We start from the raw sequence: 18,547 nt of genomic DNA, 5'->3' as shown, positions 1-18,547 counted from the left end.
TACACTAGTAGAAAGGGCTCATCAACAACACAAGGCCCTCCGAGCAAATGCAAAGAAATCATGGGCAACATAGAAGCCTCCCCAAAGATCGAGTCAAATCTGCAAGTGGCCATATAAGGCCCCGGAAACAGCGTAGGGCCCCTGGATAGCGTAAAAGACCCTAAAATGTTCCAATCATCACCTTCTCAAGCAGCGAAGAACAATTTTTGCCTACTCGTGGGCACTTCACTTCGTTTGCGATTGTTATTGGCCGCCTGGAAGCCGAAGGGCGTCCAATTTGGTTGCATTTTGTGTAAAACAAAAACAGCGCCTGTTCGACTGGTTATGGGTCCCTTCGGGCCTATGGGACAATTCGGGGCCTTAGGGGGGGCACGTGATTATGCCCCCCCCCCCTTCTCCTTCGATTCGCCCCTGAACAGGATTACAAACTAGCTTTCCAAATCACTTGCCCACGCTCTGCACGATACACGTGCGAGCTGACGAGCTGACGACCGTATGGACTGTATACCGTCTGCTGTGACCGTATGGACTGCCTACCGTCTGCTGTGACCGTATGGACTGTCTACCGTCTGCTGTGACCGTATGGACTGTCTACCGTCTGCTGTGACCGTATGGACTGTCTACCGTCTGCTGCGAACGTATGGACCGCCTACCGTCTGCTGTGACCGTATGGACTGTCTACCGTCTGCTGCGAACGTATGGACCGCCTACCGGCTGCTGCGAGCGTATGGACTGTCTACCGTCTGCTGCGGGCGTATGGACCGCCTATCGCCTGCTGCACGCTCCGCAGCAGGCACAGACGAGACAGTCGACGAGCTCGACGATCGTGAGCAGCGAGCCGCCGATCATGAGGCCCAGGCTGCCGCCCACGTCCGAGAGGAACTGGTTCAGCGGGTACGCCACCCCCTCCTCGGCCTTCATCACGGTGGTGTGGAGCCACAGCGCCAGTTCGGTGACGACCCGGCCGGCAGGCCGCCGGCGCGGCGCGCCCCCCGGCGCTCGCGCCTTGTCGATGTTGACGCTGTGCGGCGTGCTGCTGACGTACTCCTCCCACCGGCACGGGAGGCGGCAGCCGCAGGAGGCGGTGATCACTGCCATCAGGGACTCGTTGAATGAGCTGAGCTCGTCCAGACCAGAGGCGCTCTTGAACTGCTGGTAGGTGGTGCAGGGGGGCTGCTTGGCAGACGCTGATATCCATGGCACGTGGCAGGACGGGCGGTCGATGCTGGCCTTGCTGAACACACACCGCTCCAGGCAGGACTGCGCCACGTGGATCGGCTGCTCGCTGCATGTGTTTCCTTCGGGGAGCCGGCTGAAGGCGTTTGTCGTCAGCTTCACGGTGATAGAGCTGTTGGCGTGCAGCTTGATGTACGTCACGACGCCGGCGAATAGCGCGAAGTCATCCAACTGGACGCTGTGCTCGTGTACAAACAGACCCCAGCCGTCGTACTCGTTATCCGCGAAGCTGCCTGTCTCACCTGAGCACCAGGTTCAGCTGGCCGGATAGCATGTTTCTGCCGACAGTGGTGTTGGTGCGCAGCGTGGCGCAAGCGCCCAGCAGCGGCGTATGCGCCGCCCGGATGGTTCCCAAGTCTGAGCAGTTGACGTTACCAATGGTGCACTTGGTCACCATGTCCTCCCACTTGTAGTTGGCGGCGGCAAAGAACTCGTCCAGATTGTACTCGTCCCAGTGCAGCAGTGAGAATGCAGGCGTGTCGTCGTCCAGCCAGTCTAGCAGGCTCACTCCAGGAAGGCTCATCTTCTCCACCGCCTCCTTCTTGAATTTGTTGCCGTGACAAACGGTGAGGGCGGGCACCTTGACCTCGTCCAAGATCTGGTGAGAAAACTGCCAGCTGGTGCCGCCGCGCGCCAGCCGCCCCAGCGGGCTGCAGAGCTGCGCGGCCAGCGCAGCCAGCAGCGCCACCAGCACCAGCAGCCAGAGCAAGCGGCGCGGCCAGCAGGTCAGCGGGCTCAGCACGATCGAGACGCCGCTAGTGCTGAGCTGGCCGGGCGGTAGGCAGCGCGGGCCCAGCGCCGCCGCCGCCGCTGTCTGCCAACACCGGTCCGGGACGGAGCCGGCCGCCGGGCCCACCCGACGCTTCTGCGAGGCCGACATCAGCCACGGACCGACAGGGCAGAGGGCTCAATGCGCACCTCCACCGGGCCGACAATTCACAGCACAAGCCGTCTTTAGTGAGAAATGGCGCAGCACAGGCTTATCTCTCCCAGGCTTCTGACTGACACTTCCGTATCTTCTTCGGGTTTGAACAACGCCTGAGACGAACAGATGAAGCAGGAAGAAAATTCAGCGAGAGCAGGCCCCGGTCCAACTAATTCTTCATTGGGTACCTTCACCTGATCCGGATAGCAGACCGCTGCAGCGAAGGTTTTCCACCTCTGAGCTTGTGACCCGTGCCCAATAGACTCCCTCCGTGTTCCCACTGCGCCCCTGGCCTGCGCTGTTAAGGCCCTGGTCACCACGATACCGACGCAACAGGGGGGGGGGGGGGGAGGGGCATCATTTGTCCGGGTGCCGCGCACACATCACTTACAGTAATAAACTGCGCGTGACAAATTTGCATTGGCCACTGGAAGTCATACCACATTGCAGATACGTCAACACTGAAATCGAAACGCCGTGCAACAATGCAAGAGCGCACAGTCCCATATGTAGCTTACGACTGGCACCTGTGCCAGCTCACAGGCATCGACGCTGCTGCCGCGGCCCTGCGGACCGTGTCTGGGGGGCCGGCCACGGGCTGTCGGCGCTGGGCTGTCGGGACGGCGCGGCTCCGCAGCTGCGGGGCTCGTCAGCGTTCTAGACATTGGTCTTTGGGTTATCTTTGTGACAAGTTGTGCCGTCTCCTGACTGATTTAGTGTACGTCATCCCCGCTGTTTCTTGACTGATACGGTACCCGCCACCCCTGTCGTCTCCTGACTGATACGGTACCCGCCACCCCTGTCTTTCTCTGACTGATACGGTACCCGCCAGCACTGTCGTCTCCTGACTGATACGGTACCCGCCACCCCCTGTCGTCTCCCTGACTGGTACGGTACCCGCCACCACTGTCGTCTCCTGACTGATACGGTACCCGTCACCGCCCGCCGTCTCCTGATACGGACCCGTCACCGCCGCCGTCTCCTGATACGGGTCCCGTCACCCCCGCCGTCTCCTGATACGCCACCCGTCATCCCCCAACGTCTCCAGATGCGGACCCGTCATCCCCGCCGTCTCCTGATACGGTACGTCACCGCCGCCGTCTCCTGATACGGTGCCCGTCACCCCCGCCGTCTCTCGATACCGTACCCGTCACCGCCGCCGTCTCCCGACACGGCACCCGTCACCCCGCCGTCTCCCGATACCGTACCCGTCACCGCCGCCGTCTCCCGATACGGCACCTGTCACCGCCGCCGTCTCTTGATACGGCACCCGTCACCGCCGCCGTCTCTTGATACGGCACCCGTCACCGCCGTCGTCTACTGACTGATTCGGTGGTCCGTCATCCTCGCCGTCTCCCGATACGGTAGTCATCGCCGCCGTCTCTTGATACCGTACCCGTCACCGCCGCCGCCTCCTGACTGATTCGTTGTCCGTCATCCTCGCCGTCTCCCGATACGGTAGCCATCTCCACCGTCTCTTGATACCGTACCCGTCACCGCCGCCGTCTCCTGACTGATCCGGCGCCCGTCACCCCGCCGTCTCCTAACTAATACGGTACCCATCATTCTGTCATCTCCTGACTGCCACCAGTCACCCGCTAACTGATACGTCGCCTGTGCTCCCCGCCGTTCGCTCTCCTGTGCGCTGCTAGATTCCTGCGACCATTGCCAGTTACACGCTTCCTGCGCACTGCTGGCACGCCTATGCCATACCAGCAGTGTTGCGATGCTTCGTGCCGCAACGTTCCGGCACACTACGGTGAAGCGAAAGGCGGCGCTACTTCTGCTGCTCTGAGTTTTTAGTCCCAAAAAGCTACTCCCAGGAAGAACTTTTCCCTCCACTAAGACAAAAACAATGGCGGTTGAAAACAAAAACTGTTTTGGCGTTCTAACTCAACATCCCACCTAAAATGGAGGGAGAACCCCATCCAGAATGACCACATTCGCCATGTGAAGCGGACTTCGTCCATTGCCAGCGCTGGTGCATCGCCAAAAAGATAGACGACACCAAGGTCCACGTTCGTTAGAATGGGATGGCCGTCATTTCCAATTGTCTTCAGCAGACTTATCCGATAACTTGTTTGTGTGCAGCTCGGAGGACGTAACATTGCCATGATGTGACTAAGCATGAAGAGGCGGACACCCACGCCGGTCGGTCAATGGACACATTGCTCTAAGTTTGACCTCACGGGTCATAAACTGCCCGCGCCATTCAGGCTTCAAACTTCACCCGCTGATCGACGAGGCCACGTCGACGGCTGTAATACGATTACACACCTCCGTCAAACGTGGGCGCCCCAAACGCCTGCCGTTCAAATAATCAGTCGTCTGGCTTCAATGGTTGCCAGGCCAGTCGCAGGTCCTGTTGGACACCCTCACAGGAAGCAAATGTAGTTACCGACCGAACGCGGCGTCACGCTGCCTCAAGGCCTGTTGTGTTGTGGCGGCTATCCGGGCCTGCTGCACGCCCACCTCAGTGGGGCGATGGTCAGCAGTCAGGACCGCTGCCGGCCAGTCCATGCTCCAGACACATCAGTCTGCATCAGGAGCAGCCGCCGGCGGTCCATTGCTCCAGACACATCAGCTGCATCAGGAGCCGCCACCGGCGTTCCATGCTCCAGACACATCAGCTGCATCAGGAGCCGCCGCCGGCAGTCCATGCTCCACACACATCAGCTGCATCAGGAGCCCGCCGCCGGCGGTCCATGCTCCAGACACATCAGCTGCAACAGGAGCCGCCGCCGGCAGTCCATGCTCCAGACACATCAGCTGCATAGGAGCCGCCGCCGGCAGTCCATGCTCCACAACACATCAGCTGCATCAGGAGCCGCCGCCGGCGGTCCATGCTCCAGACACATCAGCTGCAACAGGAGCCGCCGCCGGCAGTCCATGCTCCGACACATCAGCTGCATCAGGAGCCGCCGCCGGCAGTCCGTGCTCCAGACACATCAGCTGCGCTCCGTTCGCATCATCACACCTCGGTATGGCGGGTCGCCAGCCAATCAGAGCAAGCACGGCGCAACGTCATCATATCTCCAGAACAACCGGTTGCATACCTCAGACCCCACCATTTCTTTATATGCATCCATACTGCGGATTTGATGTGGCCGCGCCCACATGCCCCAAGGTTGAACAGCATTCGTGGACAGCGCAACGGAGCACCACCAGATCACCCAAAGGAAAGCCACAAAACACGCGGGTAACGGTCCGCTGCGAACAGAAGCGAGGCACGAGAAGGAATGCTGCACAGCCGGCGGTGCCTCGCCACCCCACACCGGCGCCGGTGGCGCGAGGCAGACTTTTGCGCGTCAGAACAGCTCGCCACCCGCCCCCCACCGCTGGCCCGGACAACTCCCAGTGCGGGCACGAGCGCGGGCACGAGCGGCAGCGCCAGCGCGCCGCTGGGCGCAGAACGTCCCAGCATTCCACAGCTGAGGCGCAGCATTCCACAGGTGAGGCGCACCATTCCACAGCTGAGGCGCAGCAGTCCACAGCTGAGGCGCAACAGTCCCACAGCTGAGGCGCAGCAGTCCACAGCTGAGGCGCAGCAGTCCACAGCCGAGGCGCAGCAGTCCACAGCCGAGGCGCAGCAGTCCGTCACGCACACACACGCACACCGTCACGATGACCGTCGCTGTCCCGCCGCCCGGGCCACACCGGCGGCGGCCATCGCCAGCGTGACGGCGCCATCTTGTCGGCGCCGTCGCTCTGATGAGCCTCGCAGCGTGCCCACACGCTGATGCCAGCACGTGCTTGACAGCCCACACCGCGCGATTTGGCCCGTCGCTGCCAGCCCGTCCCAAGTGATGCGTCGTTGGATATGCGAATCCGCGTGCCGAGCACAGCCTCTCGCCGTCCGCCCGGCTGATGGTCGATGTTTCTGTGCAGCGCCGAGTGGCCGCGCTCCTACTTGATCTTGTGGATGTATTTGGCCCTCTTGGTGACGCGGCCGCAGCATAGGCCGCCGAAGAAACATGACGACCAGGATGCCGAACACGAGCAGCACAAAGAAGTCGCGGCTGGGCGAGTCGCGCACGGACGCGATCAGCTCGGGCACCGTCTCCACCGGCCGCACCTGGTGGACAGGGTGCGCCACACAGTCAGGACCGGTCCACCAGTAGTCCGTCGAGTGACCGAGCCTCAACGACTCCGACGTCCCAAGGGCGCACAGAGAAACACGAGGGATTATGGCAAATATCAGGGCAGAACCACAGCTAAACGGTACCAAAAGGCGAGCAGCCCTGTGGAAGTGGTGGGAGGCACCCACGGAGTCAGACGAGGGAGGCAGCCCTCAGACGCCCGCGAGAACACATGGACTAGGGACAGTTAGCTGACCACGGCAGTTACTGGCGTCGATGACGGCAGCTGATCAGCCCATCACGTCTGCGATGATGATGATCTGGACTTTAGGGCGCGTCAACGCCCTGGTCCTACGGCGCCCACACGCGCCCACACACACACACATAGACATCCGCGATTCAAACCAACTCACCCGCTTCACCCTCATCCCGCCACTCCCGTCCCCCGCCACCCCCGCCACTACCCCCCGTCCAGCAATCGCGAGGACGGCTCACCTTCAAAGCAGCGGCCACCATCTTCAGCCGCATGTTGAGCACGTCCGCGCAGCGCTGTGTCGGGTTGTGCACCTCCGTTAAGCACGTCAGCTGCGCGCCGTGGCCGGGCGGTACATGCGCGCAGTGCCGCTGCAGGTCGAGCCCGCACGCCACGCTCAGCTGCGGGTCCGTGTGCACGTCCACGTTCACGTCCTCGACGATGCGCGCCACGCGCCTGGCGCAGGCGTCGCTGAGCGCCGAGCCAGCCGCCAGCTTCTCCCGCAGGCACTCGCCGACGCGCTCTGGCGGCAGGCCGGTGCACTGCTGCGCGATCTCGGCGGCGCAGTCGCGCAGCAGCAGCGGGTCCTGGCGCACGTCGCGCGCTGCCTCGCGCAGCACCAGGTCCACCTGACGGCTGCAGGCGTCACCCAGCATGCCGCGCCGCAGCGCGCCGGCCAGGCAGGCGGTGACCTGGCCCTGCAGCGAGCTGTCCGGCGTCTGGCGCTCCAGAAACGGCGCGCAGTGGGCGCGCGCCTCGGCCTGGCAGCGCGCCGCAGTGCCGGGTGCAGCCGGTAGTCCCGCTTCTTCTGCTCGGCCAGCCGGCGAGACACGACCTTCTCGCAGGTCGGGTCGAACGACGGCTCGTCCAGCTGGGCCTGCGGGCGGGACGGCAGCCGTAAGGCGCCGCCGCCCAGGCACCGGACCAGAGAACCAGACCGGACCGCACCAACTGCTACGACCGCGGTCAGAGCACGCGCGTCGAGTTCCCGACAGACGAATCAGCTTATCAAGCGGGTCGCTCAACAGCTGCCCTCCTTCCTCGGCCACACCAAAAAACGGCACGGATCGGCTGTACCGGCAGCGAGGCCAGAAATGCTTTCACGATCCCAATGCCGAAAAACGACCTAATCCTGGCAACAAGACAGCTCACACCAGAAACACGAGCAAGTCGCTGATGTCCACAACCCCACCATTTCTGACAAGAAACGCGTCCGTCTGGCGTCGCGCTGGAGCCTGTCAGGATGAGACCTGGCCGAGGCTGGCCGCGCCGACCGCCTACCTTCAAACAGCCGAGCAGTTCGGCCCCCGAGCTCTCAGGGGCGCGGGCAGAGTACTTGAGGATCATGCCCTTGCAGGCGTTGAAGAGGAAGTAGTCGGCCTGGGCAGGATGAGGCTCTGCTGCTGGCGGCGGAACAGCAGGTGGCTGCAGGCGGGGCAGGCAGCTCGTCCACGTGCTCGCGCAGACACTCCAGCACCTGCGGAAGCGGTGGCGTTACGGTCGTGCCGCCACCCATGGCGCCGCGGCAACGACGCGCGCCTGGCACACAGCGTACAGACACTACGAAACCGGCCCGGGCACTGACACAATGGTTTGATAAGCAGACAACATACCATTAACATACCACAATGATTTAATTTCCGTAAAATTGGCCCAATCTGAAAGAACAAGTCTTTTCAGATTCTCGATTATTCTCAAGTTCACGTCCTGAATCAATCAATTTTCGGAAAGCAGAAAAAGTGCGGGGCAGGTTAATGGCCATGTTCTACTCAGTGCTCACCATGCCGCCAACTATCCTATAGTCCTGAACCAGTCCACTTACAACATGTAAGTTTTGAGCATTTACTTAAAGATAAGGTCTAATTGTGACAGCCCCCATGCCCAAGCGTGCACGCAGTAGCAGCTTTTGACGCTGTCGACACAACAGAACCAACTGTGGTAAGCGTAACACAGCGCATCGAGCGGCGCCAGCCGGGCCCCCGTCGCCGACACTGACCCGTCCCGAGCCCTTGTTCTCCGACTCGTGGCGACAGTGAGTGTGGATGTCCTTGCCGCAATCCTTATTGAGGCGCGGGTCGAGCGCCTCGTTCTCCTCCCGCTGCAGCAGCTGCGACTCCCACCTGTCGGGAGGGCGCGTCAGTGAAGCACGCGCGCCGCGGAGCCGCGCGCTCGCCGCTCACATCCGGGCGAGAAGACCGCCCCACCCGGCGACCGTGCCGTCACCCAGCGGCCGCCACACATCACCGGCACCCGATCGCCGGGCTCCCCGCGTGACAGGCGACGGCACTGACCATTCGGCTATCGCCCTATGGATCGCCAGGTCACGTGACCATTCGGCTATCGCCCTATGGATCGCCAGGTCACGTGACCATTCGGCTATCGCCCTCTGGATCGCCAGGTCACGTGACCATTCGGCTATCGCCCTATGGATCGCCAGGTCACGTGACCATTCGGCTATCGCCCTATGGATCGCCAGGTCACGTTGACCATTCGGCTATCGCCCCTCTGGATCGCCAGGTCACGTGACCATTCGGCTATCGCCCTTCTGGATCACCAGGTCACGTGACCATTCGGCTATCGCCCTCTGGAATCAACCAGTCAGCGTGACCATATCTGGCTGTCGCCCTCTGGATCACCAGGTCACGTGACCATTCGGTTATCGCCCTCTGGACCGTCAGGTCACGTGGACCATTCGGGCTATCGTTCCCGGCTCGTCAGGTCACGTGACCATTTCGGCTATCGTCCCCCTGGATCGCCAGGTCACGTGACCATTCGGCTATGTCCCCTGGATCGCCAGGTCACGTGACCACTCGGTTATCGCCCCCTGGGTTGCCAGGTCCGGTTTACACCACACACAGAGACCGCGTCACGGCGCCCCAGACCGGCAGTCGCGGCAGCTGACTGAGCAGCGGACCGACCTGCAGGCGGCAGGGCTTGGAGACGCGCTGCCTGGGCCGTCCAGTGTGTCGTTCAGCATGGCGGCGCTCAGGCAGGCCATCAACGTCGCCCTGCCGGCGAAGCAACGCTCCACGTCACCGCACAGCAGTCGCTGCTCCTCACGCCCATGCCGTGACCAGCCTCTTCAGCGTGCATTGAAGGAGGTGCATTGGTTTGCCACACGTGCGCAGGGCGTTATTTATATGCTGCAGAACGGTGATACGGTGAGTACTCATATGAGTAATCGCCATTCCGATAGATGCAGAGCGACCGCAAGTGGCTCACTTCCTCTCCATGTTCTTGCAGAGCTGCAGGATGTCGCTCTGACACCCTTGCTTAAACTTGTAGCTGAATGTGTAGTCGGCCAGGCTGATGATCTGAAGTGGCTGATGGCGGCGCGACACTTGGCGGCGTGTTTCAGATCCGGGTCATCCTTGTGCTCGATCAGACACTCCATCACGCCGCCTTTCTCCATCAGGTGCTGTGGGTACGGCACTCCGTCACACACCGCCTCCCCTCTCCATCAGATGCTGCGGGGTACCGCACTCCGTCACACAACCGCCTCCCCTCTCCATCAGGTGCTGTGGGTACGGCACTCCGTCACACACCGCCTCCCCTCCCATCAGGTGCTGTGGGGTACCGCACTCCGTCACACACCGCCTCCCCTCTCCATCAGGTGCTGTGGGTACGGCACTCCGTCTCACAACGCCTCCCCTCTCCATCAGGTGCTGTGGGGTACCGCACTCCGTCACACACACGCCCTCCCCTCTCCATCAGGTGCTGCGGGTACCGCACTCCGTCACACACCGCCTCCCCTCTCCATCAGGTGCTGTGGGGTACCGCACTCCGTCACAACACCGCCTCCCCTCCCATCAGGTGCTGTGGGGTACCGCACTCCGTCTCACACCGCCTCCCCTCTCCATCAGTGCGCGGGTACCGCACTCCGTTTCATCACACCGCCTCCCCTCTCCATCAGGTGCTGCGGGGTACCGCACTCCGTCACACACCGCCTCCCCTCTCCATCAGGTGCTGTGGGGTACCGCACTCCGTCTCACACCGCCTCCCCTCTCCATCAGGTGCTGCGGGGTACCGCACCCGTCACACACCGCCTCCCCTCTCCATCAGGTGCTGTGGGGTACCGCACTCCGTCACACACCGCCTCCCCTCTCCATCAGGTGCTGCGGGGTACCGCACTCCGTCACACACCGCCTCCCCTCTCCATCAGGTGCTGCGGGTACCGCACTCCGTCTCAACACCGCCTCCCTCTCCATCAGGTGCTGCGGGGTACCGCACTCCGTCTCACACGCCCCCCTCCCCCTCTCCATCAGTGCTGCGGGGTACCGCACTCCGTCACACACCGCCTCCCCTCTCCATCAGGTGCTGTGGGGTACCACCGCACTCCGTCACCACGCCTCCCCTCCCATCAGGTGCTGTGGGGTACCGCACTCCTCCCACACACGCCTCCCTCTCCATCAGGTGCTGCGGGGTACCGCACTCCGTCTCACACCGCCTCCCCTCTCCATCAGGTGCTGCGGGGTACCGCACTCCGTCACACACCGCCTCCCCTCCTCCCAGTGCTGTGGGGTACCGCACTCCGTCTCACACCTGCCTCCCCTCTCCATCAGGTGCTGCGGGGTACCGCACTCCGTCACACACCGCCTCCCCTCTCCATCAGGTGCTGTGGGGTGCCGCACTCCGTCACACACCGCCTCCCCTCTCCAATCAGGTGCTGCGGGGTACCGCACTCCGTCACACACCGCCTCCCTCTCCATCAGGTGCTGCGGGGTACCGCACTCCGTCTCACACCGCCTCCCCTCTCCATCAGGTGCTGCGGGGGGTACCGCACTCCGTCACAACCCGCCTCCCCTCTCCATCAGGTTGCTGCGGGGTACCGCACTCCGTCTCACACCGCCTCCCCTCTCCATCAGGTGCTCGGCCTGCGGGTACCGCACTCCGTCTCAACACCGCCTCCCCTCTCCATCAGGTGCTGCGGGGTACCGCACTCCGTCTCACACCGTCTCTCTCCACCTCTCCCATCAGGGTTGCTGCTGAGGGGTACCGCACTCCGTCTCACACCGCCTCCCACCTCTCCATCAGGTGCTGCGGGGTACCGCACTCCCGTCCACCACACCGCCGCCCACCCCCCCCCCCCTCCCCCTTCCCCCCCCCCATCACGATGCTGCGGGGGTACGGTACTCCGTCTCATACCGCCTCCCCTCCCCATCAGGTGCTGCGGGTACGGTACTACGTCACACAGCGCCACCGCCGGCGCCCGTCGTGGCGCAGCGAGCCCGGCCAACACCCCTGCTCGCCGCAGCCCGCCCGTCCGCGGCCAGCCCGGCGCCCGTCGCGGCGCAGCGGCCCGCCGACACCCCTACTCGCCGCAGCCCGCCCGTCGGCGGCCAGCCCGGCGCCCAGTCTCACCATACAGTTCTGCTTGATTGCTGTTCTTGCAGACCCTGGCCACCACCGGGTTGAGTTCAACGTAGCGCGCCTCGTCCTGCGTCAGCGACTGGATCACCGCCTGGCACTTGGGCTTCAGCCTTGCCGGCGGAGGTGACGTCACGTCAGGGCGGCGCGGCTGTCACGGCGTTGGGCGACGACGGCGTGGGTCGCGTATCTCGCCAGCGGCATCTGGCCACAGCTGTGACAGGAGAGAAGGATGGATGGGACGCCAATTCCACACACACGCACACGCGCACGCGCACGCGCACACGCACACGCACACGCACATATAATATATATAATATATATATAATAAAGGTATAGTATACACAGTAATACTACCGCCCTAAATGGAACAGAGGAGACTTATTAGGCTTAGACCGGCAGCCCGTAACTTCCTCCCACCCACGACCACCAGACAGCATGAATTAGGCCAGGCCACATCCCACTGCTCGGCCGTCTGCCGCGCGGGCGGCGCTCCGGGCCGGCCGTGACGTCCCGCCCTCACTCTCGGTAGTTGTCCTGCAGACAGACGATCTCGTGGCCGCGCTGCGTGCGCTCCGAGCACAGCTTGGCCAGGTCCTGCATGCAGACCTCCTCGATCTCCGGCCGCAGGTCCACCTCGTCGGCGCGCAACCTTCATCACCCGGCGCACGGCCGAGCGACAGCCGTCCGACATCTGGCGCCGGGGATGGCCAGTCATCAGGCGGGGGCGGATGGCCAGTCATCAGGATGGCCAGTCACCACCGGGCGACAGACCGCTCGGCAGGCACAACAGTCGCAGGGAAGTAACACTGCACTCGTGGCTGGGCTGTGCGGCGCACTCCGCGTTTTATTATTTGGCAGCGCGCCGTCTCATGCAGATTACAGCGTGGGATACCGAAACTCGGTCCTGGCCTCCAGCTCATGACATCGCCTTCGATCGTCGTGCAACGGAAATGAATGTCTCATGAGAGCCATCCGGTAATTTAATCGGACCTCGAATGTCACGTGAAAATCCTTAGGGTTGTGCTGTGCTGTTACCATGGGACACTATGGCTATCACACGCTTTTTCAGAACCGTGACTGGCGAACCAGAACAACCCCGCCCACCCACCTTGTCCGCAGCCGTCTCATTGTAGTTGTGGTAGGCGTTGCGGTAAGAGACACGGCAGCACCATGGGGTCATTACTGACGCCCGTCTCGCCATGCTCCCACCACTGGTCGGAGGCGTGGCAGAGGCGCTGGCGTCCCTTCAGGCACATCTGTCCAAAGCGGGCACCGAGACCGAGATAAAACATTCGTTGGAGGAGGAAAGCGGGAGCGAGAGAGGGAGGGGTTGGGGTTGGGGTGAGCGGTGGGGACGGGGCGGTGGGACGGGGCGGTGTGTCGTGGCTGACCGCACGGAGGTGTAGGCGGAGGGGGGAGGGGGGGGGGCAAGGCTGGCTGACTGTTCGACATCGACCAAGCCGGGCGGCTGTCTGGCACCACCGGTATGACAGCCATGAGGGAGAGAGGGGGAAGAATGGGCTGACGCGGAACAGACGAGACGAACAAACGCGACCACTTTGAAGAGCATACCCACGGTCCGGCTTTCATCACCGCCCCAGGGCCGCCACGCCCCCAACACGCACGCACCTTGTACAGCTGCGGGTCGAGCTTGAAGTCTCGGGAGACGAAGTATTGGATCTGCAGCAGCACGTGCTCGCACTCGTCGGTCATGGCCGTCCGAGTCGAGCGTCTCGGCCAGGCAGCTCAGCACCCTGCGGCGCCGGACCACGCTCAGCGTCGCTCGCCAGCCGAGCCCGGTCAACGGCCACACACAGCCCAGGCGGCTCGCAGCAAACTGCATGTTCTTCGGTGATGCGTATCGTACGAAGTTCTGCACCTCATACCAGGTGCAGCACATAGACCAGTTCTCGTCAGGCGGCTCCAAATCAGCGCTTGCCTACGTGCCGTCCTGAACATTCACAACGGTCAGTCGAACGCAAGATCCCGCGTGACGCGCGCGTTAGGGGCGTAGTTCCCCACCAGTTGGATGGCTCCACAAACCCCAAGGAAAAAAATGGGTCAAGGCCGAGAAGAAAACCCGCCTATTGGCGTATTGTGGGAGGCGTTTTGCGTCATTTTTTCACTGATCACCCAAACCAATTTGGCGAAACTACGCCCCTGACGCGCGTCATAGCCTCAGCGGCCGGTGCACTGACGCGCCGTCGCCACCGCGGGCGTCCGAGCAGGCCTCCCTGACGACAGGAGCGCAGGCCTGCTGCAGCACCGGGTCCACCTTCCAATCCTGACCCACGTCAGCCATGCGGAGCAGGTCCTCCACCTGGGGCAGAGCGGCGCCCGGGCTGTGACGGCGGGCGGCGCAGCACGGACGCCCAGCAGGTCAGCAAAGCGAGAACACCGACAACAGCGAGGCTCCTTAACAACTACTGCTCCCATACCAAGCCCGGTTGCTGACGACCACGTACGACGGAAGAGAGGACACACGTTTGCCTCGGGAGGACATCCATCTGTCTCGGGGGAGGAACACGTCTGTCTCAAGAGGCGGACACACATCTGTCTCGGGAGGAAGGAACACGTCTGTCTCAAGAGGCGGACACACATCTGTCTCGGGGGAGGAACACGTCTGTCTCAAGAGGCGGACACACATCTGTCTCGGGGAGGAGGAACACGTCTGTCTCAAGAGGCGGACACACATCTGTCTCGGGAGGAAGGAGCACGTCTGTCTCAAGAGGCGGACACACATCTGTCTCAGGAGGAAGGAGCACGTCTGTCTCGGGAGGAGGAACACGCCTGTCTCGGAAGGAGGACACAAGTCTGTCTCGGGAGGCGGACACACGTCTGTCTCGGAAGGAAGACAACACATCTGTCTCGAGAGGCGGACACACGTCTGTCTCGGAAGGAAGACACACATCTGTCTCGAGAAGCGGACACAAGTCTGTCTCGGGAGGCGGACACACGTCTGTCTCGAGAGGCGGACACGCGTCTGTCTCCGGCGCCAACCCGGCTGCGGCACGCACCTGACGCAAGCACTGGTTCGAGATGCGCTCCTCCTCGGCCACCTTGGCCGGGTTAGCGCGCATCATCAGACAGTGGATGACCTGGCCGCCGCGCAGCTGCGCCTCCGTGGCGCACAGCCGGTCAATGTCCTCGGCGCAGGACACTGCGGTCACGACAGGCGCGGCCGGCGAGCGTCAGAGCCCGCGCCGCAACCGCGCGACGCGTGCCGAGCCGGTGCTGAGTGTGGCAGCGCCATCGTGGGCGCTGCCGTACACTTCTCCTACTGAGCACGGCATAACGCTGATGGCAAGTGTCGGCCCGTACCGAAGCTAACGTAACACAGCACGCGGGGAGCGAGGCGGCCCTACTCAGAGCGAGCGCTGCCCTGGACCGAGCCACTAGGTCGTCCTGAACTGTGCTGGCATGTCGTTCTGAACCTCCGCGGGCACGCCGTCCGGAAACGCTGCCTCTTTCAAACAGACTGGGCAGTACGCCATGAGTTACTTCATGAGTCCCCTATCAACATGCATGAGGTTACTTTCCTGGCAAATGGCAGAAAGTCACCTCTCTTTAGGGCATTGACGAACAACAAAAGGTGAAAACATCTGACAAAACACGCACGGATGGGGACCCCATCATCCTGTATCTAGCGATTCACCTCATTGCATGCATGCATTGTCGGCCTGATGGGAGAGAGTATCTGTGTGTTGTCGGACCCCGCCCGCCGCTACGCGCACCGGGCGCCGCTCACTCACTGATCAGCTCCGGTGACAGGGTGTAGTCCTCCATCAGCGCGCGGCGGTGATCCACCATCTCCTGGACGCACTCGCCGCTCACCTGCTTGCCTGGCGGTCAGCGCAGACGGTCGGACGGTCAGCGTCACCGGCCGCCGGCTGCGCCAGGCACGCTCTACCAGGCCAGAGACGACGGGGCGCGGAAGGGGAGGGGTGGCGCCAACATGGCGTCACCGTCCACGCTCCCCTCCGCGCCACATCTGCCACCGCCTCAGCATGTACACAGGATAGACAAGCGTATGGCCTTTCGGACCTCCGGGCCGTGCATGCAGCATGGGTCACCTGGCGTGCGCCCTGCTCCGGACCGAACCATCGCAGGCAGGCGGACGGCGTCGCGCCACCCACCCTGCTTCTGGTAGTTGTCGAGGCAGAGCAGGACGAAGCCGAGCTTGACGGAGTGGGCCGCCTCCGAGTCGCCGGGCAGTCCGCCCGCCTGCCGACACCCGCTGTCCGCCAGCTCGGTCTTGCACGCTTTACGCAGCCGCTTCGACCACTTTGTAGTCGACCGACGTCATCTTCTGGCGACGCGTCAGCTGCTTGCGGCACTGGCGGCGGAGAGGGTGTGGGGTCAACGGGCTGAAGAGCTCACACCTCCGCGGCTTCCCGTACACGGCCCCACAGCGCGCGCGCGCGCGCGTACCGATCAGCCCCGCAGCTCCGGCCGCTCGACTCACCTTCTTGCTCATCTCCTTCTCCATCTTGTGGTGCAGGCAGGCACTGGTAGACCTTGCCATTGCCGGACAGGGTGCTGGCGCAGAAGCGCTCGCGGTCCTCGCGGCAGGCGAAGTAGAGCGGTCGGTCCATGTGGTAGTCCTCGGCCTGCAGTTCGGCCACGCGCAACACCTGCCCGGCACAAGCACACGCTGACGCGCGAGATCCCGGCGGCACGGCACCAAACGGGCACGTGTTTGGCACCCGCGTGTCCGTGAACGGCCCGCTCTTGCTAAGCCCTGTCCCAGTACGGGCGGCGTCTGCTGAGAACATTAGCTGCAAACCAGTTTATCATTTCCCAAAATCGGAGACAACGAAATGCTGACGCAGAAGACGTCTGGTAAACAGCTGTGAGTACGTACGCAGCACATCTGGCAGCGCAAGATAAGGCAATGGCCAGCCACGTCTGATAACGTGACAGTGACCTGGCAAACAGCTGTGAGTACGTAGGCAGCACATCTGGCAGCGCAAGATAAGGCAATGGCCAGCCACGTCTGATAACGTGACAGTGACTTGCGTCTGGAGATCGGCGCTGACCCAAACCAGGCAGCGAGAGGCACGGGAGCCACACGACTCGACTTCCAACGACTGACGAGAGAAAACGCCACCAGCGCCGAGCGAACCGAACCTGCAGCTTGCAGGAGTCCGACAGCTTCTCCATGTGGCTGGAGACGCACTCGATCGTCTTGCCTTGGCTGTGCGCCTTCTGAGGACAAAGGACGGCGATCAGTGAGCTGTATGGCAATCCTCGGTCACCAGGGTGGTAGGGGTGCTTACATTGGTCATGCTGTCGCGCCCCGTCTGTGTTCCCTACCTGTTGCCCCTTCCCTCACTCAGGATCCGATGGTCAGCTTCGGGCCCGGGGTTGGACCGGCAGGTCACATGTCACCGTCGGGGTCGGAGCGAACCGGATCGGCAGTCACCGACACGCGCAGGAGCAAGTGCCCCGAGCAGCCCCAAGTCTGGCAGCATGACGTTATATTCATGCTGCCCGACTAGCCGAGTTTTGCACAGCTGCCGGCGTGGACTCCCTGCGCGGGCAGCCGTCACCCGAGCCGGCACGACCGGCTGACACACCAGCAAGCCGCGGCGTCCCCGAACCACGTTCCCACAGTCATGTTCCGCACGTTCAGCTGGGGGGCTGCTTGAGTGAATCGCATGCCCGACGCGCTGACGGACAACGCGCGTCCATGAAAAGACGACAACACTTAGGTCAATCCGCCGCTCAGCTGGAGCACTCGGAGCGCACGGTCCTCCGACGGACGGACGCCGCCCGCCGGCTCCGCGGTCCGACCCGCCGTTACCTCATCACTGTCCTCCAATCGGCCGCATTGAAAACGGTCAATGTCGGGCCCGCAGTCTTCGGCGAACTTGTAGATCATCCGGTAGTCGGTAAAGATCATGACGGCCAGGTTCTCCAAGAAGTCGGCGCAGCCTGTCAGTGCGAGAGGGACACGACACTCACCGAGGTGACCTCGGGCCGTAGGCGCCGCCATGGCTGCCTGCTGCATACAAGCCAAATTTGAATCCTCCAATGACAACGTTTCCACAAAGGACCACGGCGGGAGGTCCCGAAATGATGGCCCACTGCCTGCACGTTGGACCATTCGTCTAGAGAATTATGATGTCCTGCAAGTCAATGAGTACCTTCACGAGATTGAATCTTGTGTCACGTTGTTCTCATCGCGTCACTGACTGCTGCGAAACAGGCCGCGAAAGGGCAAATTAGGCAGAGAGCACAGAGAGCGCAGCCGCAGGCGTGTAGATGTCTCCCAACAATTTGTCAGCAAACGCCTTTGAACGAGCTCCGTTCAAATCAGCCACTGCCGTCGGATCACGGTCCGTGTGGACCCACTGTTCAGATTATGCCTACTCGCCGCCCACCCGGCCAGTGATCATAATCTGAACAGTGGGTCTGCAAGGGACGGTTGGAAGCTTGTGAAACCTGGGTCAACTGGAGACGCCGGAGCACGGGGTAAAACCATGCAGGGCGAGAAAAACGCCAACGAAAAAACTTTCCGAGTGTCCGTGGGCGCGTTCTCAGACGACAGGCCACCGTTGTACGCTGGAAGGGACCCGGCAACACCGACCATCGTCGGCCGGCGGCCAGCTCTCACCATCATCCTCGACGTTATCCATCTGCTCCACCACACAGGAGATGAAGTGGCCCGGCCGCTGGTCC

The 18,547-nt window shown here is 62.6% G+C and overlaps 1 pseudogene; it reads right to left on the bottom strand.

Moving 5' to 3' along the window:
• Positions 1–765: 765 nt before the first annotated feature.
• Positions 766–18,547, bottom strand: LOC119106856 (Golgi apparatus protein 1-like; annotated as a pseudogene).

Source organism: Pollicipes pollicipes, unplaced genomic scaffold (assembly GCF_011947565.3).
Source record: "Pollicipes pollicipes isolate AB1234 unplaced genomic scaffold, Ppol_2.1 Scaffold_6291;HRSCAF=7459_pilon_pilon_pilon, whole genome shotgun sequence".
Classification (NCBI taxonomy): Eukaryota; Metazoa; Arthropoda; class Thecostraca; order Pollicipedomorpha; family Pollicipedidae; genus Pollicipes; species Pollicipes pollicipes.
Note: the sequence above shows the minus strand (reverse complement) of the source record. Positions and strands in the feature narration are given on the sequence as shown.